Raw genomic sequence first — 26,073 nt, forward strand, 5'->3', positions numbered from 1 at the left:
CCACCTGCATTGAGGTGGACGTGACATTCGTGACACCTGGACAGTTACACTTTGAAGTAAGTGTGTCAATACTTACATTATTGATTTTGCTACCAGTTATTTTTTTCTTTTCTTCTTTTTTGTTGCACACAAATTTAAAAAAATCTATTTAGGTCTGAATATTACTGTATTTAAATAAGCAATGTTTTAAAAACAACCAGCAGGTCATCAATTTAGAGCAAACCATCAGTAATGTCCCTAAAATTATTGCTCTCACTATATAGCACAGTGATATGTAACATGTGTAGTGCAATCATAGTTTTCATATATAGGCTCCCGTGGCACATGTGTTTACATTCTAATGTACATGTACCTAAAGGCGAGGGCTTTTTTTTGGGGGGAGGGGAGTTTAACCACTTCAGCCCCGGAAGAATTTACCCCCTTCCTGACCAGAGCACTTTTTACGATCCGGCACTGTGTGACTTTAACTGACAATTGCGACCTTGCACCCAAACAAAATTGATGTCCTTTTTTTACCCACAAATAGAGCTTTCTTTTGGTGGTATTTGACCACCTCTGCGGTTTTTATTTTTTGCTCTATAAACAAAAAAAGAGCGACAATTTTGAAAAAAAAGCAATATTTTTTACTTTTTGCTATAATAAATATCCCCAAAAAATATATAAAAAAAAATGTCTTTCTCAGTTTAGGCCGATATGTATTCTTCTACATATTTTTGGTAAAAAAAATCACAATAGCCAATTTATGGCATTTTTAATATTATTTTTTTTTAATTAGTAATGGCAACGATCTGCGATTTTTATCATGACTGCGACATTGCAGCGGACACATCAGACGCTTTTGACACTATTTTGGGACCATTGTCATTATACAGCGAGCAGTGCTATAAAAATGCACTGATTACTCTGTAAATAACACTGGCAGGGAAGGGGTTAAACACTAGGGGGCGATGAAGGGGTTAAGTTTGTCCTAGGGAGTGATTCTAACTGTGGGAGGGATGGGCTCACTACAACATGACAGAGATCACTGCTCCCGATGACAGGGAGCAGTAGTTCCCTGTCATGTTGCTAGGCAGAACAGGGAAATGCCTTGTCCCTGTTCTGCAGCACCGTGTGATGATCGCAGGCCACTGGCGGACATCAAGTCCACGGGATCCGAGGGCACGCTCACGGAGTACGCGGTGGGCGTGTGTGCGCCCACAATGCCGCGTCTTAAAGGGGACGTACAGGTACGCCCATTTGCACAGCCGTGCCATTGTGGCGACGTACATCGTCATGCGCTGGTCGGCAAGCGGTTAAAGGGGTTGTAAACCCTCATGTTTTTTCACCTTAATGCATCCTATGCATTAAGGTAAAAAAACTTCTGACACTGACCGGCCCCCCAGCCCCCTGTTTTACTCACCTGAGCCCTTTGTTCCCTTCGGGAAAGAGACGCGCTCTTTCTCTCTGCCCAGGGTTCTCGGCTCTTGATTGGATAGATTGATAGCAGCACAGCCATTGGCTCCTGCTGCTGTCAATCAAATCCAATGATATGGGCGCCGGGGGAGTCCGGCATTCTGTGTCTATAAATGCAAATGCTGGACTCGGGAGCGTGCCCGCAAGGTAACCCTATGGGAGAGCTCTTCTCCGATGTGAGGAGGTGCCGCGAGAGCTACTGGGGCACCCCAGAAGATTATGATCAGGGCCACACTGTGCAAAACGAACTGCACAGTGGAGGTAAGTATGACACGTTTGTTTTTTTGTTTTTTAAACAAGGGTTTACAAAACCTTTAAGTGCCTAAATGTAACTTACATTTTTTACCCTTTTTTATCACAAAGACAAAGACCTGTTTAGACAGGTTCTATTACAGGAGACTTCATGGATCTATTGGACCCTTGATATACCCAGCCACTGTCACGTACCTGATGGTAGAGTCTGGTATGCAGAGGGAGGCCTCTCTTACACCTCTAACTGGAGGCGCCTGATAGAGAAAACAGGAGGCGTAGAAGTGCATAGTCACATGAGTGCCTGGCAAGGTTACTGGTAGACGATCTGAAGCAGAAACTGTAACGGACCCAGGAATAGCTGTGGGATTGGAAACTGGAGCTCAGGCAGGTGCAGGAAAATGGACTGGAAGCGTAGGTACACTAGTCCAGAGCAGGTGGACACTGGAGCAGAGTCAGGTGCAGGCAGGTTCGGCAACAGGCTGGCAGCGAGGTAGCAGAAGGAGCAGGCAGGAACGTAGTCTCAGGTATAGGCAGGTTCAGCAACAGGCTGGCAGCGAGGTGGCAGAAGGAGCAGACAGGAATGTAGTCAAAACAGGCCGAGGTCAGGTACAGGCAGATAAGCAGGGGTAGTCGTGAGCAAGCTAGGTAGGGTCAACTGGAGCAGGTACAGGCAAATGATAATCAGGGATCACAGGTAATGCTGTAGACCAGGCAGCACCAATTCAAGGAAGTAAGACAGTTTAAATAGTCCGTTAGCACCACGTATGTCACCAGACGCGCGCGTGAGCACCCATGCGCGCCAACGCCGGCATTTCGTGCAGCATTAGTGCGCAAGCGTGTGCGCAGGTGCGTGCAAACGTGCCCGCGCGGCCCTTCTCAGTGGGACATGCAGAACAGGGGGACGTCCATGGTCGCCATCTTGGATGCTGGCGTGCCCTTACTGACAGCCACAGAAACCAAGGAAATTGACACCTGAACCTGGATGTGACATAATGCACATCGCTTTCATGCTCATTCTAGCTAGGGGAAGCAGCAAATGGATGTTCGCTGCTCTCTCTCCCCTCTAGCCAGCCACACCTGCCATAGGAGTCCCGGGTCTGCAGGTGGGATAGCAGAGCCTTGGAAACATAGCGAGGGGGGCACACTACTGGGGGTCTGTGGAAGCTATTGAGTGGCTCGATCACGTCCACCTGGCAGCTGACAGTCAGCTTGTCAGATTTATACGTGTGTGTAAACATTCCTACTGCTACTGACATATGACCAGGGGCGACTCATCCATTAGGGGCGCCTGGCGCCACCCCCCCTACCCTCGCCACCCCCTATATGCATAATGGATACAGTGCCTTGCAAAAGTATTCACCCCCTTGGCATTTTTCGTGTTTTGTTGCCTCACAACCTGGAATTAACATGGATTGTTTGAGGATTTGCATCATTTATTTACAGAACATACCCACAACTTTGAAGATGATTTTTTTTTTTATTGTGAAGCAAACAACAAATAGGACAAAATAACAGAAAAAGTCAATGTGCATAACTATTCACCCCCTAAAGTAAACACTTTGTAGAGCCACCTTTTGCGACTATCACAGCTCCAGGTCGCTTTGGATAAGTCTCTATGAGCTTGCCACATCTTACCAATGGGATTTTTGCCCATTCCTCCTTGCAAAACTGCTCCAGCTCCTTCAAGTTGGATGGTTTGTGCTTGTGAACAGCAATCTTTAAGTCTGACCACAGATTTTCTATTGGATTGAGGTGTGGGCTTTGACTAGGCCATTCCAACACATTTACATGTTTCCCCTTAAACCACTCAAGTGTTGCTTTAGCAGTGTGTTTGGGGTCATTGTCCTGCTGGAAGGTGAACCTTCGTCCTAGCCTCAAATCACACACAGAGTGGTACAGGTTTTGCTGAAGAATATCCCTCTATTTAGCACCATCCATCTTTCCCTCAACTCCGACCAGTTTCCCAGTCCCGACTGCTGAAAAACATCCCCACAGCATGATGCTGCCACCACCATGTTTCACTGTGGGGATAGTGTCCTTTGGGTGATGTGATGTGTTGGGTTTGCGCCAGACATAGCATTTTCTTTGATGGCCAAAAAGTTTAATTTTAGTCTCATCAGACCAGAGCACCTTCCTCCATACATTTTGGGAGTCTCCCACATGCCTTTTCGCAAACTCAAAACATGCCATTTTGTTTTTTGCTTAAAGTAATGACTCTTCTGGCCACTCTGCCATAAAGCCCAACTCTATGGAGCGTACAGGTTATTGTCATCTTATGTACAGATACTCCAGTCTCTGCTGTGGAACTCTGCAGCTCCTCCAATGTTACCTTAGGTCTCTGTGCTGCCTCTGATTAATGCCCTCCTTGCCCGGTCCATCAGTTTTGATATGCGGCCGTCTCTTGGCAGGTTTGCTGTTGTGCCATGTTCTTTCCATTTGGTTATGATAGATTTGATGGTGCTCCTAGGGATCATCAAAGATTTGTTTGTTTTTTTTATAACCTAACCCTGACTTGTACTTCTCAACAGCATTGTCCCTCACTTGTTTGGAGAGTTCCTTGGTCTTCATGGCAGTGTTTGGTTAGTGGTGCCCCTTGCTTAGGTGTTGCAACCTCTGGGGCCTTTCAAAAAGGTCTGTATTAGTATTGACAGATCATGTGACACTTAGATTGCACACAGGTGAACATCATTTCACTAATTATGTGACTTCTGAAGGTAATTGGTTGCACCAGAGCTTTTTATGGGCTTCATAGCAAAGGGGGTGAATACATACGCACATGCCAATTATCAGTTTTATATTTCTGAAAAATTGTTTTTTATAATTGTATATATTTTTCTAATTTTACTTCACCAACTTAGACTATTGTGTTCTGATCCATCACATATAATTCAGTTTAAAAAAAAAATTGAACTAAAGGCTGTAATAAAAAAACAAAATAGGTAAAAAGCCAAGTTGGGTGAATGCTTTTGCAAGGCACTGTAGATTCATGCATAGCATGAATCTATCCACTGCCGCCACGGTCGCCCCCTATTCATGTGTCTGTCTCCTTTTGGGTCACTGGGCATATGAATTACAGCGGCCAGGGTTTTTTTTTTTTTTTTTAAAAGCACTGATTAGAGCTTAGGGCGTCTGGAGCCCACCCAGGTGTGTTTAAACAGCAAATTAAAATTCACTGTTGCAATACTAATCCTCCTCCCAGCCAATCGGGATCAGGTATGAAACTTGTTTCCCGATTGGCCAAAATGTCTGGCAATCCTATTGGACGCCTAGCACCGGGAGGAGGAGAGAGGAGACCCTGCGGAAGCTGCTCCAGGAGAGGACACCGGAGCAGCTTTCCTCGAGCCCGCCACGCTCTCATCGCCCGCTTCCAAGGTAAGGACAGCAGGTGGTGGTTGTGGGGGAGTGTTAGGGCTGCGGGGGGGGGGTTGTTTGCCCCCCCAAAAAAAAAAACACCAGCCGCCACTGCTTATGACATATTTTAGAGGCAGCAAAAGGGTTAAAGTAAGTGTATCACCAATCAATAAAATCTCATTGAAGCTTTATTATGTTAAAATAATACCTGAGGATTCTTTTTCAGGCACTTCCTGTTATTGGGTGGCAGTGCTCTCTCCCAGTCTCCAAATTGTGCTCCTCCATTGTCACCTTATCAAAATACCTTATGATGGAGACTGTAAGGCTGGCTATACATTATACAACTTTCTTTCACAATTTTCCTTTGGATTCACCAAAACCATATAATATGAGGTCAAACCTAAACATTTTTAATTTGTACACAGTCAGGCAGGTCCTTGCACTACATAGTTGAAGGAAAATCTAAAGGAAATTGAATAAGAAAATTGTATAATATATGGCCATCCTTAACCACTTGCCGACTGCCTAACGCAGATATACTGCGGCAGAATGGCACGGGCAGGCAAAATCACGTACCTGGTACGTGATCTGCCTTCCGCGGGCGGGGGCCGCATCACGCCCCCCCCCCGGTGCCCGAGGCGGTCGGCATCATTAGGGGAGCGATCCAGGCTGAGGGGGAGACCACCCATTCGTGGCCACCCCCTCGCGATCGCTCCCAACGAATGAGAATCTTCCTCTGCTGCTGTATAGTAAACAGTGGCAGAGTAAGTGATGTCATCGCTCCTCGGCTCAGTATTTTCCGTTCCGGCGCCGAGGAGAGAAGACATCAAGTATGTGCACCAACACATACACTTACAGTAAAACACACCAGGCACACATTTCACCCCCCATCACCCCCCGATCACCCCCTGATCACCCCCTAATCACCCCCCCCCCCCCCCGTCACAGTGACACCAAGCTGTTTTTTTTTTTTCTGATTACTGCATTGGTGTCAATTTGTGACAGTTAGAAGTGGTAGGGCAGTTAGTGTTAGGCCCCCTTTAGGTCTAGAGTACCCCCCTAACCCCCATAATAAAGTTTTAACCCCTTGATCACTCCCCGTCGCCAGTGTCCCTAAGCGATCGTTTTTGTGATCGCTGCATTAGTGTCACTGGTGACGCTAGTTACGGAGGTAAATATATAGGTTCGCTGTCAGTGTTTTATAGCGTCAGGGACCCCCACATACTACCTAATAATAAAGGTTTTAACCCCTTGATTGCCCCCTAGTTAACCCTTTCACCAGTGATCACCGTATAACTGTTACGGGTAGACGTGGTGTATCTGGATTTTGCAAAAGCATTTGACACAGTTCCCCATAAATGTTTACTGTACAAAATAAGGTCCATTGGCATGGACCACAGGGTGAGCACATGGATTGAAAACTAGCTACAAGAGCGTGTTCAGAGGGTGGTGATAAATGGGGAGTACTCAGAATGGTCAGGGGTGGGTAGTGGGGTTCCCCAGGGTTTTGTGCTGGGACCAATCCTATTTAATTTGTTTATAAACGACCTGGAGGATGGGATAAACAGTTCAATCTCTGTATTTGCAGACGATACTAAGCTAAGCAGGGCAATAACTTCTCCGCAGGATGTGGAAACCTTGCAAAAAGACCTGAACAAATTAATGGGGTGGGCGACTACATGGCAAATGAGGTTCAATGTAGAAAAATGTAAAATAATGCATTTGGGTGGCAAAAATATGAATGCAATCTATACACTGGGGGGAGAACCTCTGGGGGAATCTAGGATGGAAAAGGACCTGGGGGTCCTAGTAGATGATAGGCTCAGCAATGGCATGCAATGCCAAGCTGCTGCTAATAAAGCAAACAGAATATTGGCATGCATTAAAAGGGGGATCAACTCCAGAGATAAAACGATAATTCTCCCGCTCTACAAGACTCTGGTCCGGCCGCACCTGGAGTATGCTGTCCAGTTCTGGGCACCAGTCCTCAGGAAGGATGTACTGGAAATGGAGCGAGTACAAAGAAGGGCAACAAAGCTAATAAAGGGTCTGGAGGATCTTAGTTATGAGGAAAGGTTGCGAGTGCTGAACTTATACTCTCTGGAGAAGAGACGCTTGAGAGGGGATATGATTTCAATTTACAAATACTGTACTGGTGACCCCACAATAGGGATAAAACTTTTTCGCAGAAGAGAGTTTAATAAGACTTGTGGCCACTCATTACAATTAGAAGAAAAGAGGTTTAACCTTAAACTACGTAGAGGGTTCTTTACTGTAAGAGCGGCAAGGATGTGGAATTCCCTTCCACAGGCGGTGGTCTCAGCGGGGAGCATTGATAGCTTCAAGAAACTATTAGATAATCACCTGAATGACCGCAAACATACAGGGATATGTAATGTAATACTGACACATAATCACACACAGAGGTTGGACTTGATGGACGTGTGTCTTTTTTCAATCTCACCTACTATGTAACTATGTAACTATGGTTAGTTAGTTTATTTTTTATAGTGTCAGGGCACCCGCCGTTTATTACCTATTAAAGGTTTAGCCCCCTGATCGCCGTGATATAAGTTTAGGGTCAGATAGGGTCTGCGTTGCCCCAGGCAGCGTCAGGTTAGTGCCAGTAACGCTAACACCCACGCACGCAGCATACACCTCCCTTAGTGGTATAGTATCTGAACGGATCAATATCTAATCAGATCTATACTAGCGTCCCCAGCAGTTTAGGGTTCCCAAAAACGCAGTGTTAGCGGGATCAGCCCAGATACCTGCTAGCACCTGCGTTTTGCCCCTCCGCCCAGCCCAGCACAGCCCACCCAAGTGCAGTATCGATCGATCACTGTCACTTACAAAACACTAAACACATAACTGCAGCGTTCGCAGAGTCAGGCCTGATCCCTGCGATCGCTAACAGTTTTTTTGGTAGCGTTTTGGTGAACTGGCAAGCACCAGCGGCCTAATTCACCCCGGTCGTAGTTAAACCAGCACTGCAGTAACACTTGGTGACGTGGTGAGTCCCATAAGTGCAGTTCAAGCTGGTGAGGTGGCAAGCAGAAGTAGTGTCCCTCTGCCACCAAGAAGAAGACAAACACAGGCCCGTCGTGCCCATAATGCCCTTCCTGCTGCATTCGCCAATCCTAATTGGGAACCCACCACTTCTGCAGCGCCCGTACTTCCCCCATTCACATCCCCAACCAAATGCAGTCGGCTGCATGAGAGGCATTTTCTTTATGTCCTCCCGAGTACCCCTACCCAACAAACCCCCCCAAAAAAGATGTTGTGTCTGCAGCAAGCGCGGATATAGACGTGACACCCGCTATTATTGTCCCTCCTGTCCTGACAATCCTGGTCTTTGCATTGATGAATGTTTTGAACGCTACCATACACTAGTTGAGTATTAGCGTAGGGTACAGCATTGCAAAGACTAGGCACACTTTCACAGAGGCTCCTAAAGATACCATCACGTTTTGAGAGACCCGGACCTGGAACCGGTTACAGTTATAAAAGTTAGATACAAAAAAGTGTAAAAAAAAAAAAACCCACAAAAAATATATAAAATAAAAAAACACATAAATAGTTGTCGTTTTATTGTTCTCTCTCTCTATTCTCTCTCTATTGTTCTGCTCTTTTTTACTATATTCTATTCTATTCTGCAATGTTTTATTGTTATTATGTTTTATCATATTTGCTTTTCAGGTATGCAATTTTTTATACTTTACTGTTTACTGTGTTTTATTGTTAACCATTTTTTTGTTTTCAGGTACGCCATTCAGTTGCAGCGCGGATTTATTTATCTTGACAGCAACAGCGTTTGTTCCCATGATACATAAAGCCATGACTCCAGCGCTGTCGGAGGTGATATATGCCGAAGCATGGGCGCAGCAGGGGCGGAGGAGCGATTTGCTCCTAACTTTTGGGGCGGATGCCCCCATGCTTCGGCATATATAAATGGTGCATGTATGCCCACCATTAGAAGTGGGTGGATGAAGGGAGATATTCTAATGGTGGGCATACCCACCAATCAATCTCTTTTTTTTTCGTTCAGCCCACAGGCTGCATGAAAAAAAAGATTACAATACATGCCCAACAAGGACCAGCAACGTATTGGTATGTTGCTGGACCTAGAGTGGTTATACCAGAATGATGCCTGCAGGTTTAGGCATCATCTTGGTATCATTCTTTTCAACCAGCGGTCGGCTTTCATGTAAAAGCAATCCTAGCAGCTAATTAGCCTCTATACTGCTTTTACAAGCAGTGGGAGTGAATGCCCCCCCCCACCATCTTCCATGTTTTTCTCTGGCTCTCCTGTCCCAACAGGGAACCTGAGAATGCAGCCGGTGATTCGGCCATAGAGCTGATCAGAGACCAGAATAGCTCCAATCATCTCTATGGCCTAAGAAACCGGAAGCTACGAGCATTTCATGACTTAGATTTCGCCGGATGTAAACAGTGCCATTGGAAAATTGGGAAAGCATTTTATCACACTGATCTTGGTGTGGTCAGATGCTTTGAGGGCAGAGGAGAGATCTAGGGTCTAATAAACCCCATTTTTTTCAAAAAAAGAGTACCTGTCACTACCTATTGCTGTCATAGGGGATATTTACATTCCCTAACAATAAAAATTATTTAAAAAAAAAAAAATGAAAGAAACAGTTTAAAAAAGATAAAAAAGCAAAAAAAATAATAAAGTAAAAAAAAGCAAAAAAAAAAAAGCACCCCTGTCCCCCCCTGCTCTCGCACAAAAGCGAACACAAGCGTTGGTCTGGCGTCAAATGTAAACAGCAATTACACCATGCATGTGAGGTATCACCCCGAAGGTCAGATCAAAGGCAGTAATTTTAGCAGTAGACCTCCTCTGTAAATCTAAAGTGGTAACCTGTAAAGGCTTTTAAAGGCTTTTAAAAATGTATGTAGTTTGTCGCCTCTGCACGTTTGTGCGCAATTTTAAAGCATGTCATGTTTGGTATCCATGTACTCGACTTAAGATCATCTTTTTTTATTTCATCAAACATTTGGGCAATATAGTGTGTTTTAGTGCATTAAAATTTTAAAAAAGTGTGTTTTTTTCCCCAAAAAATGCGTTTGAAAAATCGCTGCGCATATACTGTGTGAAAAAAAAAATAAACCATTTTAATCTGTAGGGCCTTTGCTTTAAAAAAATATATAATGTTTGGGGGTTCAAAGTAATTTTCTTGCAAAAAAAAAAATATGTTTTCATGTAAACAAATAGTGTCAGAAAGGGCTTTGTCTTCAAGTGGTTAGAAGAGTGGGTGACGTGTGACATAAGCTTCTTAATGTTGTGCATAAAATGCCAGGACAGTTCAAACCCCCCCAAATGACCCCATTTTGGAAAGTAGACACCCCAAGCTATTTGCTGAGAGGCATGTCGAGTCCATGGAATATTTTATATTGTGACACAAGTTGCGGAAAAAAGACAATTTTTTTTTTTTTTTTTTGCACAAAGTTGTCACTAAATGATATATTGCTCAAACATGCCATGGTAATATGTGACATTACACCCCAAAATACATTCTGTTGCTTCTTCTGAGTACTGGGATACCACATGTGTGAGACTTTTTGGGAGCCTAGCCGCATACGGGACCCCAAAAACCAAGCACCGCCTTCAGGGTTTCTAAGGGTGTAAATTTTTTATTTCACTCCTCACTGCCTATCACAGTTTTGGAGGCCATGGAATGCACAACCCCCCCTCCCCCAAATGACCCCATTTTGGAAAGTAGACACCCCAAGCTATTTGCTATGAGGTATAGTGAGTATTTTGCAGACCTCGCTTTTTGTCACAAAGTTTTGAAAATTGAAAAAAGAAAAAAAAAATACATTTTTCTTTTCTTTCTTCATTTTCAAAAACAAATGAGAGCTGCAAAATACTCACCATGCCTCTCAGCAAATAGCTTGGGGTGTCTACTTTCCAAAATGGGATCATTTGGGGGGATTTTTTGCCATCTTGGCATTTTATGGCCTTGTGATAGGTAGTGAGGAGTGAAATCAAAAATTTACGCCCTTAGAAATCCTGAAGGCGGTGATTGGTTTTCGGGGCCCCATACGCAGCTAGGCTCCCAAAAAGTCCCACACATGTGGTATCCCCATGGCATGTTTGAGCAATATATCATTTAGTGACAACTTTGTGCAAAAAAAAAAAAGTTTGTCATTTTCCCCCAACTTGTGGCAAAATATAAAATATTCCATGGACTCAACATGCCTCTCAGCAAATAGCTTGGGGTGTCTACTTACCAAAATGGGGTCATTTGGGGGGGTTGAACTGTCCTGGCATTTTATGGCCTTCAAAACTGTGATAGGTAGTGAGGAGTGAAAAAAAATTTACGCCCTTAGAAATCCTGAAGGTGGTGCTTGGTTTTCGGGGCTAGGCTCCCAAAAAGTCCCACACATGTGGTATCCCCATACTCAGGAGAAGCAGCTAAATGTATTTTGGGGTGCAATTCCACATATGCCCATGGCCTGTGTGAGCAATATATCATTTAGTGACAACTTTTTGTAAATTTTTTTTTTTTTTTGTCATTATTCAATCACTTGGGACAAAAAAAAAAATAATATTCAATGGGCTCAATATGCCTCTCAGCAATTTCCTTGGGGTGTCTACTTTCCAAAATGGGGTCATTTGGGGGGGTTGTACTGCCCTGCCATTTTAGCACCTCAAGAAATGAGATAGGCAGCCATAAACTAAAAGCTGTGTAAATTCCAGAAAATGTACCCTAGTTTGTAAACGCTATAACTTTTGCGCAAATCAATAAATATACGCTTATTGACATTTTGGACTAAATGTATGACTAAAATTGAGTTTATTGGATTTTTTTTATAACGAAAAGTAGAAAATATCGTTTTTTTTTTCAAAATTTTCGGTCTTTTTTCCGTTTATAGCGCAAAAAATAAAAACTGCAGAGGTGATCAAATACCATCAAAAGAAAGCTCTATTTGTGGGAACAAAAGGACGCAAATTTCGTTTGGGTACAGCATTGCATGACCGCACAATTAGCATTTAAAGCGAGGCAGTGCCAAATTGTAAAAAGTGCTCTGGTCAGGAAGGGGGTAAATCCTTCCGGGGCTGAAGTGGTTAAGCTTAGTACACAGGATGAGATTAGCGGACAAATGATTGTTGTTTTGCTTTTGCATGCTAGACTCCAGATTGAAAATGAAGAGGTTACTAAAGTACAAAAATTCTCCTACGATAGAATAAAAATTCGGAAGTGATGTCATGTGGTGTAGTGTATTTGTATTGTATTTTTGGACACAAACTGTACTGCTTAAACAAAAATCATACGATCTGGTATCGTACAAGAAAAATTTTCATGTTTGCTCCTTCTGAAAATTTCTGACGAAAGCTATGTACTAACGATCAGATTATCGTACAATCGCTTAGAAAGCGGTATTTTATGTACATAGTTACATGGTAGGTGAGGTTGAAAAAAGACACAATTCCATCAAGTCCAACCTATCTGTGTGATTTTATGTCAGTATTACATTGTATATCCCTGTATGTTGTGGTCGTTCAGGTGCTTATCTAATAGTTTCTTGAAACTATCGATGCTCCCCACTGAAAGCACCGCCTGTGGAAGGGAATTCCACATCCTTGCTGCTCTTAAGAACCCTCTACGCAGTTTAAGGTTAAACCTATTTTTTCTTCTAATTTTAATGAGTGGCACGTATCTTATTACACTCCCTTCCGCAGAAAAGTTTTATCCCTATTGTGGGGTCACCAGTATGGTATTTGTAAATTTAAATCATATCCCCTCTCAAGCGTCTCTTCTCCAGAAAGAATAAGTTCAGTGCTTGTTACCTTTCTTCATAACTAATATCCTCCAGTCCCTTATTAGTTTTGTTGCCATTCTCTGTACTCGCTCCATTTCCAGCACATCCTTCTTGAGGACTGGCGCCCAGAACTGGACAGCATACTCCAGGTGAGGCCAGACCAGAGTCTTGTAGAGTGGAAGAATTACCGCTTTATCTCTTGAGTTAATCCCCTTTTTAATGCATGCCAATATTCTGTTTGCTTTGTTAGCAGCAGCTTGGCATTGCATGCCATTGCTGAGCCTATCATCTACTAGGGCCCCCAGGTCCTTTTCCATCCTTGATTCCCCCAGAGGTTCTCCCCCCAATGACTAGATTGCATTCATATTTTTTTTACGATTTTTGTACGATTTTCTGATTGTGTGTACAGGCCTTTAACGGCTTTTTCAACACACAGGCATGGTCTATTGTTATTACCATCATAACCCCACCCAAAGAAATAAAGCCATTGCTGGTATGCATGCATGTAGATAGGAGGTGGCTGAAGAAGATCTGCAGCACTAAGATGGGAAGTATGAAAAGAAAAGGTAATGTAGCACCCTGGAGTTTAGGCAGGGATGCGCCTCACAAATTTACTTGCCAGGAGTAATTATCCTGGTTGTTAGAGATCTATTGATTTCTCCCTATGTTTGGCCTTGTTGCACTTTTCTCTTCTACCACTAGGTGGCCAGGTACCTGGGGGCATTAGATATGAGAAGGGTAACTCAAGATCAGGTTATGGATATATGGGGTATCTCAGCCAATGGGCAGGGATTTTCTTAAATCCCTAGGCCTGCTGGGAGAGCCTATATATTCGATGGAGTCAGGTGATCTATGTTCTGTGCCATCTGGATAGCTGTCTGGGTGGACATGTGTCGTGTTGCCCCGGGCTGCTTGGCCCGGAGTTTGGGCCTATCCTGGGGGCATCTGGCTGCTAGGCTGTCTGAGGGCCTATCCAGAAGCAAGAGAGCAGCGCAGGTTGGGATTGCGGCTTGCAGTCCAACCAGAAGAGACGGTTCTGCCGGCCGGAGAACCTGTCAGTGGTTGGAGGTAGAAGGGAATCTGTCGCCACTAAGGGACCAACCACCTTATTACCAGGGACCACAGTGAGTAACTGAAGCAAGTACCGGAGCAGCATTCTCACCGAATGGGCATGGTGGAGAATCAGGAAACTTCAGGCAGTGATCAAGTCAGGGACCCAGCCAGCGGAGGTGACACTTGCAGAGCAGCCTTGTGTGTCAAGCCAGGGACCGAGTAGGCCAGTGAAGTGAAGCTTGAGGTATCGGGAGTGCCAAGCTAGGGGCCCAGCAGAGAGGCAGGGTGACGCTTGAGGAAGATACCACCGTGAAGATTGGAGGAGCTCAAGGGATTCAGTGGCAGTGAATCAGAGGGTCTAGTGAGAGACCGGGAGCTCAGTGTATTGAAGAACTACAAGGCGAAGTTGTAGTGAAGGTGAAGGAACTGTTACGCTTTGTGTTAGGAACTGTTAAAGACTGTTGCCATAGGAGACAGCATTCCCGCACGTGCAGATGCGGCTTCTTGCTGGAGGCCTTTCCCTGCACGGCTGTCCTCCTATTGAAGTATCAGAATCTGCTAATTGAACTTGCAACTACTCAAGGGTGTCCTGGTCCTAACCCTCTTTCCCCCAAAAAAGTTTGTAAGAGAAATAAACATCTCTTTTGCATTCAAGAAATGTCTGGCACCCAATAACTTTCACCTTGCACCCACTATGCCTCACAACCAACCATATACAGAAGGATGTCAGTATCTCTGTCCGTGGAGGTCCTCATTAGACTGAAGGAGGCCGGAGATCTTGCTACAGTAAAAACAAGTATTTTATTAGAAAAAGATTGCAAAACTTGTGAAATCTTTAAGAACTTTAACTCGGATGCTTTAGACTATTTAGTCAAACTAAATATCACAATTCTTTTCTTTCTTTTATCACACAGGATTGCCCATGATGTTTAATTGTCACCTCCTTTTCTCCACGTTAACCATCTTCACATTTGTCAGAGCTTCTAATGGGAATAAAGAGTTGATTGACCAACTTGAGAAGTGGAATTACAGAGAAGGAGGTAAATGCACTCTTGCACATTTAAATATTTATTTATTATAGGTATTTAGAAAACTCTAAAAATGTATTCAATACTTTACATATTGTAAATTGGCTTTGCCTCCTCCTAGGACAGGGCCTCTGTGAAGAAAGGGGATTCACTTGTTGGGAAATTAACTAGCAACCTATGTACCCAGGTTTATATAGTTATTATCATTTCAGCCCTGGAAGTATTTACCCCCTTAATGACCAGGCCATTTTTTGCGATACGGCACTGCACCACTTTAACTGACAATTGCGCAGTCGTTCAACTCTGTACCCAAACAAAATTGACATGCTTTTTTTCCCACAAATTGAGCTTTCTTTTGGTGGTATTTGATCACCTCTTCGGTTTTTATTTTTTGCGCTTTAACCACTTGCCGACCGCCTAACGATGATATACGTCGGCAGAATGGCACGGGCAGGCAAAATCATGTACCTGGTACGTGATTGCCTTCCCGCGGGCGGGGGGTCCTATCAGACCCCCCCCCCCGGTGCCAGAGGCGGTCGGCTTTGGTCTGGGAGCGTTCAGTGATGAGGGGGAGACCATCCATTCGTGGCCCCCCCTCGCGATCGCTCCCAGCCAATCAGAATCTTCCCCTGCCTCTGTATAGTACACAGAGGCAGGGGATGTGACGTCATCTCTCCTCGGCTCGGTATTTTCCGTTCCGGCGCCGAGGAGAGAAGACTGAAATGTGAGTGTAAAACACAACACATCCCAGTAGAACATGCCAGGCACACAAAACACCCCCCTTTACCCCCCGATCACCCCTCCCCCCCCTGTCACACTGACACCAAGCAGTTTTTTTTTTTTTTCCCTGATTACTGCATGGTGTCAGTTTGTGACAGTTAGTGTGTTAGGGCAGTTAGTGTTAGCCCCTTTAGGTCTAGGGTACCCCCCTAACCCCCCCTAATAACATTTTAACCCCTTGATCACCCCCCGTCGCCAGTGTCGCTAAGCGATCATTTTTCTGATCGCTGTATTAGTGTCACTGGTGACGCTAGTTAGGAAGGTAAATATTTAGGTTCGCCGTCAGCGTTTTATAGCGACAGGGACCCCCATATACTACCGAATAAATGTTTTAGCCCCTTTATTGCCCCCTAGTTAACCCTTTCACCAGTGATCACCGTATAACTGTTACGGGTGACGCTGGTTAGTTCGTTTATTTTTTATAGTGTCAGGGAACCTGCCGTTTGTTACCAAATAAAGGTTTAGCCCCCTGATCGCCCGGCGGTGATATGTGTCACCCCAGGCAGCGTCAGATTAGCGCCAGTACCGCTAACACCCACGCACGCAGCATACGCCTCCCTTAGTGGTATAGTATCTGAACGGATCAATATCTGATCTGATCAGATCTATACTAGCGTCCCCAGCAGTTTAGGGTTCCCAAAAACACAGTGTTAGCGGGATCAGCCCAGATACCTGCTAGCACCTGCGTTTTGCCCCTCCGCTCGGCCCAGCCCAGCCCACTCAAGTGCAGTATTGATCGATCACTGTCACTTATAAAACACTAAACGCATAACTGCAGCGTTCGCAGAGTCAGGCCTGATCCCTGCGATCGCTAACAGTTTTTTTGGTAGCGTTTTGGTGAACTGGCAAACACTAGCCCCAAGCAGCATCAGGTTAGCGCCAGTACCACTAACACCCACGCACGCACCGTACACCTCCCTTAGTGGTATAGTATCTGAACGGATCAATATCTGATCCCATCAGATTTATACTAGCGTCCCCAGCAGTTTAGGGTTCCCAAAAACGCAGTGTTAGCAGGATCAGCCCAGATACCTGCTAGCACCTGCGTTTTGCCCCTCCGCCCGGCCCAGCCCAGCCCAGCCAAGTGCAGTATCGATCGATCACTGTCACTTATAAAACACTAAACGCATAACTGCAGCGTTCGCAGAGTCAGGCCTGATCCCTGCGATCACTAACAGTTTTTTTGGTAGCGTTTTGGTGAACTGGCAAGCACCAGCGGCCTAGTACACCCCGGCCATACTCAAACCAGCACTGCAGTAACACTTGTTGACGTGCAAAGTACCATAAGTGCAGTTTGAGCTGGTGAGGTGGCAAGCACAAGTAGTGTCCCGCTGCCACCAAGAAGACAAACAGGCCCGTCGTGCCCTTCCTGCTGCATTCGCCAATCCTAATTGGGAACCCACCACTTCTGCAGCGCCCGTACTTCCCCCATTCACATCCCCAACCAAATGCAGTCGGCTGCATGAGAGGCATTGACACCCGCTATTATTGTCCCTCCTGTCCTGACAATCCTGGTCTTTGCATTGGTGAATGTTTTGAACGCTACCATACACTAGTTGAGTATTAGCGTAGGGTACAGCATTGCACTGACTAGGCACACTTTCACAGGGTCTCCCAAGATGCCATCGCATTTTGAGAGACCCGAACCTGGAATCAGTTACAGTTATAAAAGTTAGTTACAAAAAAAAGTGTAAAAAAAAAAAAAAAAAAAAACACAAACAAAAATATAAAATAAAAAAAAATATTTGTTGTTTTATTGTTCTCTCTCTCTCTATTCTCTCTCTATTGTTCTGCTCTTTTTTACTGTATTCTATTCTGCAATGTTTTATTGTTATTATGTTTTATCATGTTTGCTTTTCAGGTATGCAATTTTTTATACTTTACCGTTTACTGTGCTTTATTGTTAACCATTTTTTTGTCTTCAGGTACACCATTCACGACTTTGAGTGGTTATACCAGAATGATGCCTGCAGGTTTAGGTATCATCTTGGTATCATTCTTTTCAGCCAGCGGTCGGCTTTCATGTAAAAGCAATCCTAGCGGCTAATTAGCCTCTAGACTGCTTTTACAAGCAGTGGGAGGGAATGTCCCCCCTCCCCCACTGTCTTCCTTGTTTTTCTCTGGCTCTCCTGTCTCAACAGGGAACCTGAGAATGCAGCCGGTGATTCAGCCAGCTGACCATAGAGCTGATCAGAGACCAGAGTGGCTCCAAACATCTCTATGGCCTAAGAAACCGGAAGCTACGAGTATTTTATGACTTAGATTTCGCCAGATGTAAACAGCGCCATTGGGAAATTGGGGAAGCATTTTATCACACCGATCTTGGTGTGGTCAGATGCTTTGAGGGCAGAGGAGAAATCTAGGGTCTAATAGACCCCAATTTTTTCAAAAAAGAGTACCTGTCACTACCTATTGCTATCATAGGGGATAGTTACATTCCCTGAGATAACAATAAAAATGATTTAAAAAAAAAAAATGAAAGGAACAGTTTAAAAATAAGATAAAAAAGCAAAAAAATAATAAAGAAAAAAAAAAAAAAAAAGCACCCCTGTCCCCCCCTGCTCTCACGCTAAGGCGAGCGCAAGCGTCAGTCATGTAAACAGCAATTGCACCATGCATGTGAGGTATCACCACGAAGGTCAGATCGAGGGCAGTAATTTTAGCAGTAGACTTCCACTTGTAAATCTAAAGTGGTAACCTGTAAAGGCTTTTAAAAGGCTTTTAAAAATGTATTTATTTTGTTGCCACTGCACGTTTGTGCGCAATTTTAAAGCATGTCATGTTTGGTATCCATGTACTCGGCCTAAGATCATCTTTTTTATTTCATCAAACATTTGGGCAATATAGTGTGTTTTAGTGCATTAAAATTTAAAAAAGTGTGTTTTTTCCCCAAAAAATGCGTTTGAAAAATCGCTGCGCAAATACTGTATGAAAATAAAAATGAAACACCCACCATTTTAATCTGTAGGGCATTTCAAAAGTAATTTTCTTGCAAAAAAAAATAATTTTTTCATGTAAACAAAAAGTGTCAGAAAGGGCTTTGTCTTCAAGTGGTTAGAAGAGTGGGTGATGTGTGACATAAGCTTCTAAATGTTGTGCATAAAATGCCAGGACAGTTCAAACCCCCCCCCCAAATGACCCCATTTTGGAAAGTAGATACCCCAAGCTATTTGCTGAGAGGCATGTCGAGTCCATGGAATATTTTATATTGTGACACAAGTTGCCGGAAAGAGACAAATTTTTTTATTTATTTATTTTTTTTTTTTGCACAAAGTCGTCACTAAATGATATATTGCTCAAACATGCCATGGGAATATGTGAAATTACACCCCAAAATACATTTTGTTGCTTCTCCTGAGCATGGGGATACCACATGTGTGAGACTTTTTTGGAGTCTTTCCTCGTATGGGACCCCAAAAACCAAGCACCGCCTTCAGGCTTTCTAAGGGCGTAAATTTTTGATTTCACTCTTCACTGCCTATCACAGTTTCGTAGGCCATGGAATGCCCAGGTGGCACAAACCCCCCAAATGACCCCATTTTGGAAAGAAGACACTCCAAGCTATTTGCTGAGAGGTATAGTGAGTATTTTGCAGACCTCACTTTTTGTCACAAAGTTTTGAAAATTGAAAAAAGAAAAAAAAAATTTTTTTCTTGACTTTCTTCATTTTCAAAAACAAATGAGAGCTGCAAAATACTCACCATGCCTCTCAGCAAATAGCTTGGGGTGTCTACTTTCCAAAATGGGGTCATTTGGGGGGGGGTTGTGCCACCTGGGCATCCCATGGCCTCCGAAACTGTGATAGGCAGTGAAGAGTAAAATAAAAAATTTACACCCTTAGAAATCCTGAAGGCGGTGATTGGTTTTCAGGGCCCCGTACGCGGCTAGGCTCCTAAAAAGTCCCACACATGTGGTATCCCCATACTCAGGAGAAGCAGCTAAATGTATTTTGGGGTGCAATTCCACATTTGCCCATGGCCTGTGTGAGCAATATATCATTTAGTGACAACTTTGTGCAAAAAAAAAAAAATTGTCACTTTCCCGCATTTTGTGTCAAAATATAAAATATTCCATGGACTCAACATGCCTCAAAGCAAATAGCTTGGGGTGTCTACTTTCCAAAATGGGGTCATTGGGGGGGGGGGTTTATGCCATCTGGGCATTTTATGGCCTTCAAAACTGTGATAGGTAGTGAGGAGTAAAATCAAAAATTTACGCCCCTTAGAAATCCTGAAGGCAGTGATTGGTTTTAAGGGCCCCGTACGCAGCTAGGCTCCAAATAAATGTCCCACACATGTGGTATCCCCGTACTCAGGAGAAGCAGCTGAATATATTTTTTGGGGTGCAATTCCACATATGCCCATGGCCTGTGTAAACAATATATCATTTAGTGACTTTTTGTAATTTTTTTTTTTTTTTTTTTTAGTCATTATTCAATCACTTGGGACAAAAAAAATTAATATTCAATGGGCTCAACATGCCTCTCAGCAATTTCCTTGGGGTGTCTACTTTCCAAAATGGGGTCATTTGTGGGGGTTTTGTACTGCCCTGCCATTTTAGCACCTCAAGAAATGACATAGGCAGTCATAAATTAAAGGCTGTGTAAATTCCAGAAAATGTACCCTAGTTTGTAGGCGCTATAACTTTTGCGCAAATCAATAAATATACACTTATTGACATTTTTTTTACCAAAGATATGTGGCCGAATACATTTTGGCCTAAATGTATGACTAAAATTGAGTTCATTGGATTTTTTTTATAACAAAAAGTAGAAAATATAATTTTTTTTCAAAATTTTCGGTCTTTTTCCGTTTATAGCGCAAATAATAAAAACGGCAGAGGTGATCAAATACCATCAAAAGAAAGCTCTATTTGTGGGAAGAAAAGAACGCAAATTTTGTTTGGGTACAGCATTGCATGACCGCGCAATTAGCAGTTAAAACGACGCAGTGCCAAATTGTAAAAAGTGCTCTGGTCATTAAGGGGGTAAATCCTTCCGGGGCTGAAGTGGTTAAACAAAGAGCAATAATTTAAAATTTTTTTTTTTTTTTTTTTTTTACTTTTTGCTATAACACATATAAAAAAAAATGTATTCATCAGTTTAGGCCGATATATATTCTTCTACATATTTTTGGTAAAAAAATTGCGATAGGCATATATTGATTGGTTTGCGCAAAACTTATCACATCTACAAACTATGGGATAGCTTTAGGGATTTTTATTTTTTTTATTGTTTTTACTAGTAATGGTGGCGATCTGCAATTTTTAGCAGGACTACAACATTGCGGGGATAAATCTAAACCCCAAATTACACTTTTTGGGGACCAGTGACATTATTACATTGATCAGTGTTTTAAAAATGCACTGATCAAGGTAAAAATGACACTAGCAGGGAAGTGGTTAACACTAGGGGGTGATCAAGGGGTCAATTGTGTTACCTCAGCGTGTTCTAACTGTAAGGGGGATTGGCTGGCAGGGACACGACAGAGATCACTGTTCCCGATCACTGGGAACAGTAGATCTCGGTCATGTCTCCTTTCAGATTGGGGATCCGCCTTGTTTACAAAGGCAGATCCCCATTCTGCCTCTGTACTAGGTCATCACCAGTCGCCAACGGATATTGAGTCCGCCGACCCACAGGCACAAGCGCGCCTGCTATCGCGCCTGCACGAGCTGCTGTATAAATGAGGATAGTGACGATGACCTTGTGGAAGAAGACAACTTGCCCACATCCCTAAAAGACTATATACTAGAACATTGTTTTCCTCTGGTGGGACATTGTAAGGCAAGAGTCTTCAAACAGTATATCAAACACATGTATAGTTTATTTTATATCAAAAATTAGGATCATGACAAAAAGACATATAAATACTGAAATAGAGGTAAAGGATGCTACAAAAAAGGGGGGTGAGGACAATAGCAATGTGCTTATAAAGGTACAGCGATAAACATAAAACACCACATCAGTTATACAGACTGAAGTCTGACCCACAAGGGTCTGACGCGTTTTGAGGTTTAAATTTGCTTGAGACCTCTTCTTCAGGGTCTAGTGGTGAGATGAGTGGTTATCTATAGACTCATACAAGATGGAAAATCCTCTTGGCGTGAGTAGGAAGAAATCACATAAAAGTCTAGCAATAGATAGGGAGTGATATTATAACACTCCGTGTAATCAGATCTCACAGCACTAGAGGCGGGAGAGGCACAGCGGTTGAACACACTCGCATGCAATCACTTAGGGAGTGGTGTGACTGAACGACTTGTCCGACGCCTGTAAGGGCACAAGCCGCTGTACAGCTACGCAAATTTGCGCAGGAGAGCCGACCTGCCACCTTATAACGACGGCGGCTGGTCGGCAAGTGGTTAATAAAGATACCTCCAGATGAATGTTACAGCAAAGTTCAGTTGCACGGGCCCCTTAGGATGATTGCAATGCAGCATTTGCCTTGATACCAAAGACCTTAAGACAAGAGCAGTGATGATGGGGAGATCCTTCTACCATTGTTCAACCAGCCAGGAACGCAGCTTCTCACTCGCAGAAAACGTCTGCACTTTAGTCCTTACCTAGTAGTTTTTAATCGGACATGAAACTGGACCTCTAACTGCCAGAAGTGCCCATTGGATGTCTATCCTGGCTCTAGCATATGCTGGTTATTGAGCCCTGAGCTAAAACTAGCTATAGAAACCAGACCAGAAGGCATGAGTTAACTAGAATAACAGGAGCTGTATATAAACTCTAATGCAATAAACAGGTTCACGTACTAACATACAGCAAAGTGACCACTACATACATGCATCATATCACAGATCTTAAATAGTGCATGTGGGAAAACGACAAGGGGATAGATATCACCAGTCTTTAGAGATATACAGTGGGGACGGAAAGTATTCAGACCCCCTTAAATTTTTCACTCTTTGTTATATTGCAGCCATTTGCTAAAACCATTTAAGTTCATTTTTTTTCCCTCATTAATGTACACACAGCACCCCATATTGACAGAAAAACACAGAATTGTTGACAATTTTGCAGATTTATTAAAAAAGAAAAACTGAAATATCCCATGGGCCTAAGTATTCAGACCCTTTGCTCAGTATTTAGTAGAAGCACCCTTTTGATCTAATACAGCCATGAGTCTTTTTGGGAAAGATGCAACAAGTTTTTCACACCTGGATTTGGGGATCCTCTGCCATTCCTCCTTGCAGATCCTCTCCAGTTCTGTCAGGTTGGATGGTAAATGTTGGTGGACAGCCATTTTTAGGTCTCTCCAGAGATGCTTAATTGGGCTCTGGCTGGGCCATTCAAGAACAGTCACGGAGTTGTTGTGAAGCCACTCCTTTGTTATTTTAGCTGTGTGCTTAGGGTCATTGTCTTGTTGGAAGGTAAACCTTTGTCCCAGTCTGAGGTCCTGAGCACTCTGAAGAAGGTTTTCGTCCAGGATATCCCTGTACTTGGTCGCATTCATCTTTCCCTCGATTGCAACCATCGTCGTCCTGTCCCTGCAGCTGAAAAACACCCCACAGCATGATGCTGCCACCACCATGCTTCACTGTTGGGACTGTATTGGACAGGTGATGAGCAGCGCCTGGTTTTCTCCACACATACCGCTTAGAATTAAGGACAAAAAGTTCTATCTTGGTCTCATCAGACCAAAGAATCTTATTTCTCACCATCTTGGAGTCCTTCAGGTGTTTTTTAGCAAACTCCATGCAGGCTTTCATGTGTCTTGCACTGAGGAGAGGCTTCTGTCGGGCCACTCTGCCATAAAGCCCCGACTGGTGGAGGGCTGCAGTGATGGTTGACTTTCTACATTTTTCTCCCATCTCCCGACTGCATCTCTGGAGCTCAGCCACAGTGATCTTTGGGTTCAGTTCAGTTAGCTAAGTTTGGCCAGACGGCCAGCTCTAGGAAGGGTTCTGGTCGTCCCAAACGTCTTCCATTTAAGGATTACGAAGGCCACTGTGCTCTTAGGAACCTTCAGTGCAGAAGAAATTTGTCTTGCCACAATTCTGTCTCTGAGCACTTCAGGCAGTTCCTTTGACCTCATGATTCTCATTTGCTCTGACATGCACTGTGAGCTGTAAGGTCTTATATAGACAGGTGTGTGGCTTTCCTAATCAAGTCCAATCAGTATAATCAAACACAGCTGGACTCAAATGAAGGTGTGGAACCATCTCAAGGATGATCAGAAGAAATGGACAGCACCTGAATTAAATATGAGTGTCACAGCAAAGGGTCTGAATACTTAGGACCATGTGATATTTCAGTTTTCCGTTTTTAATAAATCTGCAAAAATGTCAACAATTCTGTGTTTTTCTGTCAATATGGGGAAAAAAATGATTTTAGCAAATGGCTGCAATATAACAAAGAGTGAAAAATTTAAGGGGGTCAGAATACTTTCCATCCCCACTGTATATACATCTATATATACATAGACACTTTGCTACTATGTAAAGTAGTGAGTGTACAGCTTGTATAACAGTGTAAATTTGCTGTCCCCTCAAAATAGCTCAACACACATCCATTAATGTCTAAACCGCTGGCAACAAAAGTGAGTACACCCCCAAGCCTAAGTGAAAATGTCTAAATTTGGCCCAAAGTGCCAATATTTTGTGTGGCCCCCATTATTTTCCAGCACTGCCTTAACCCTCTTGGGCATGGAGTTCACCAGAGCTTTACAGGTTGCCACTGGAGTCCTCTTCCACTCCTCCATGATGACATCATGGAGCTGGTGGATGTTAGAGACCTTGCGCTCCTCCACCTTCCATTTGAGGATGCCCCACAGATGCTCAATAGGGTTTAGGTCTGGAGACATGCTTGGCCAGTCCATCACCTTTACCCTCAGCTTCTTTAGCAAGGCAGTGGTCATCTTTGGAGGTGTGTTTGGGGTCGTTATGATGTTGGAATACAGCCCTGCAGCCCAGTCTCCGAAGGGAGGAGATCATGCTCTGCCTCAGTATGGCACAGTACATGTTGGCATTCATGGTTCCCTCAATGAACTGTAGCTCCCCAGTGCCGGCAGCACTCATGCAGCCCCAGACCATGATACTCCCACCACCATGCTTGACTGTAGGCAAGACACACTTGTCTTTGTACTCCTCACTTGGTTGCCGCCACACACGATTGACACCATCTGAACCAAATAAGTTTATCTTGGTCTCATCAGACCACAGGACATGGTTCCAGTAATCCATGTCCTTAGTCTGCTTATCTTCAGCAAACTGTTTGCAAGCTTTTTTGTGCATCATCTTTAGAAGAGGCTTCCTTCTGGGAGGACAGCCATGCAAACCAATTTGATGTAGTGTGCGGCGTATGGTCTGAGCACTGACAGGCTGACCCCCCACCCCTTCAACCTCTGCAGCAATGCTTGCAACACTCATACGTCTATTTCCCAAAGACAACCTCAGGATATGATGCTGAACATGTGCACTCAACTTCTTTGGTCGACCATGGTGAGGCCTGTTCTGAGTGAAACCTGTTTTGGCCACTGTGCTGCAGCTCAGTTTCAGGGTCTTGGCAATCTTCTTATAGCCTAGGCCATCTTTATGTAGAGCAACAATTCTTTTTTTCAGATCCACAAAGTTCTTTGCCATGAGTTGCCATGTTAAACTTCCATTGACCATTATGAACGAGTGAGACTGATAATACCAAATTTAACACACCTGCTCCCAGGGCTGGACTGGGACAAAAATTTGGCCCTGGACTTCATCCAGACCGGCCCACTTTAATTTTGCAAGCCACTGAGAGTCTGAGACAGCCACTCCTCGCTCCTCCACAGCTCAGCACTCCAGTAAGCAAGGGGGGGGGGGGGCAAAGCAGAGAGCTGCTGATTGACAGGCAGCAGCTCTCTGCTCGGGGAGCTAAGTGAACCGAGCCATCAGCGGTGTTTGATGGCTTGGTTCTCAGTGCAGAGGCTCCGGGGGACAGATGCAGCATCCATCTAGGTAAGTATAAAACTTCTCTTTTAATTAATAAAAACTTGGCTGATGGTTGTTGTCAGTTTATATTACACAGAAACTAGCCTTTTACTCCAGGAAGCTCCAAAGAGTGGCAGCAACAGCAATGGTAGCAGTGCCAGCTCCTTCTCCAGCCATACCCCAGCCAATATTAAAGAAGAGGACTGCAGCCCAGAGAAGGAGAGGCCTCCAGAAGTGTCCTGTTCACATATTTCTAGGGAGATATCAGCTCATTGGTGGATGAGCACTTCAGCAGAGCTCTCAGCCAACCCAGCAATGATTCCCCAAGCAGTGCTGCTGCCAAGAATGCCAGTACTGCCACTGGTCACTGATGAACTCATGTACTGCCACTGGTCACTGATGAATGAATCTACTGCCACTGGTCACTGATGAATTAATGGCTGACCAGTGGTCAGTC

The sequence above is a fragment of the Aquarana catesbeiana genome, linkage group LG07, assembly GCF_042186555.1.
Source record: "Aquarana catesbeiana isolate 2022-GZ linkage group LG07, ASM4218655v1, whole genome shotgun sequence".
NCBI classification, from domain to species: domain Eukaryota; kingdom Metazoa; phylum Chordata; class Amphibia; order Anura; family Ranidae; genus Aquarana; species Aquarana catesbeiana.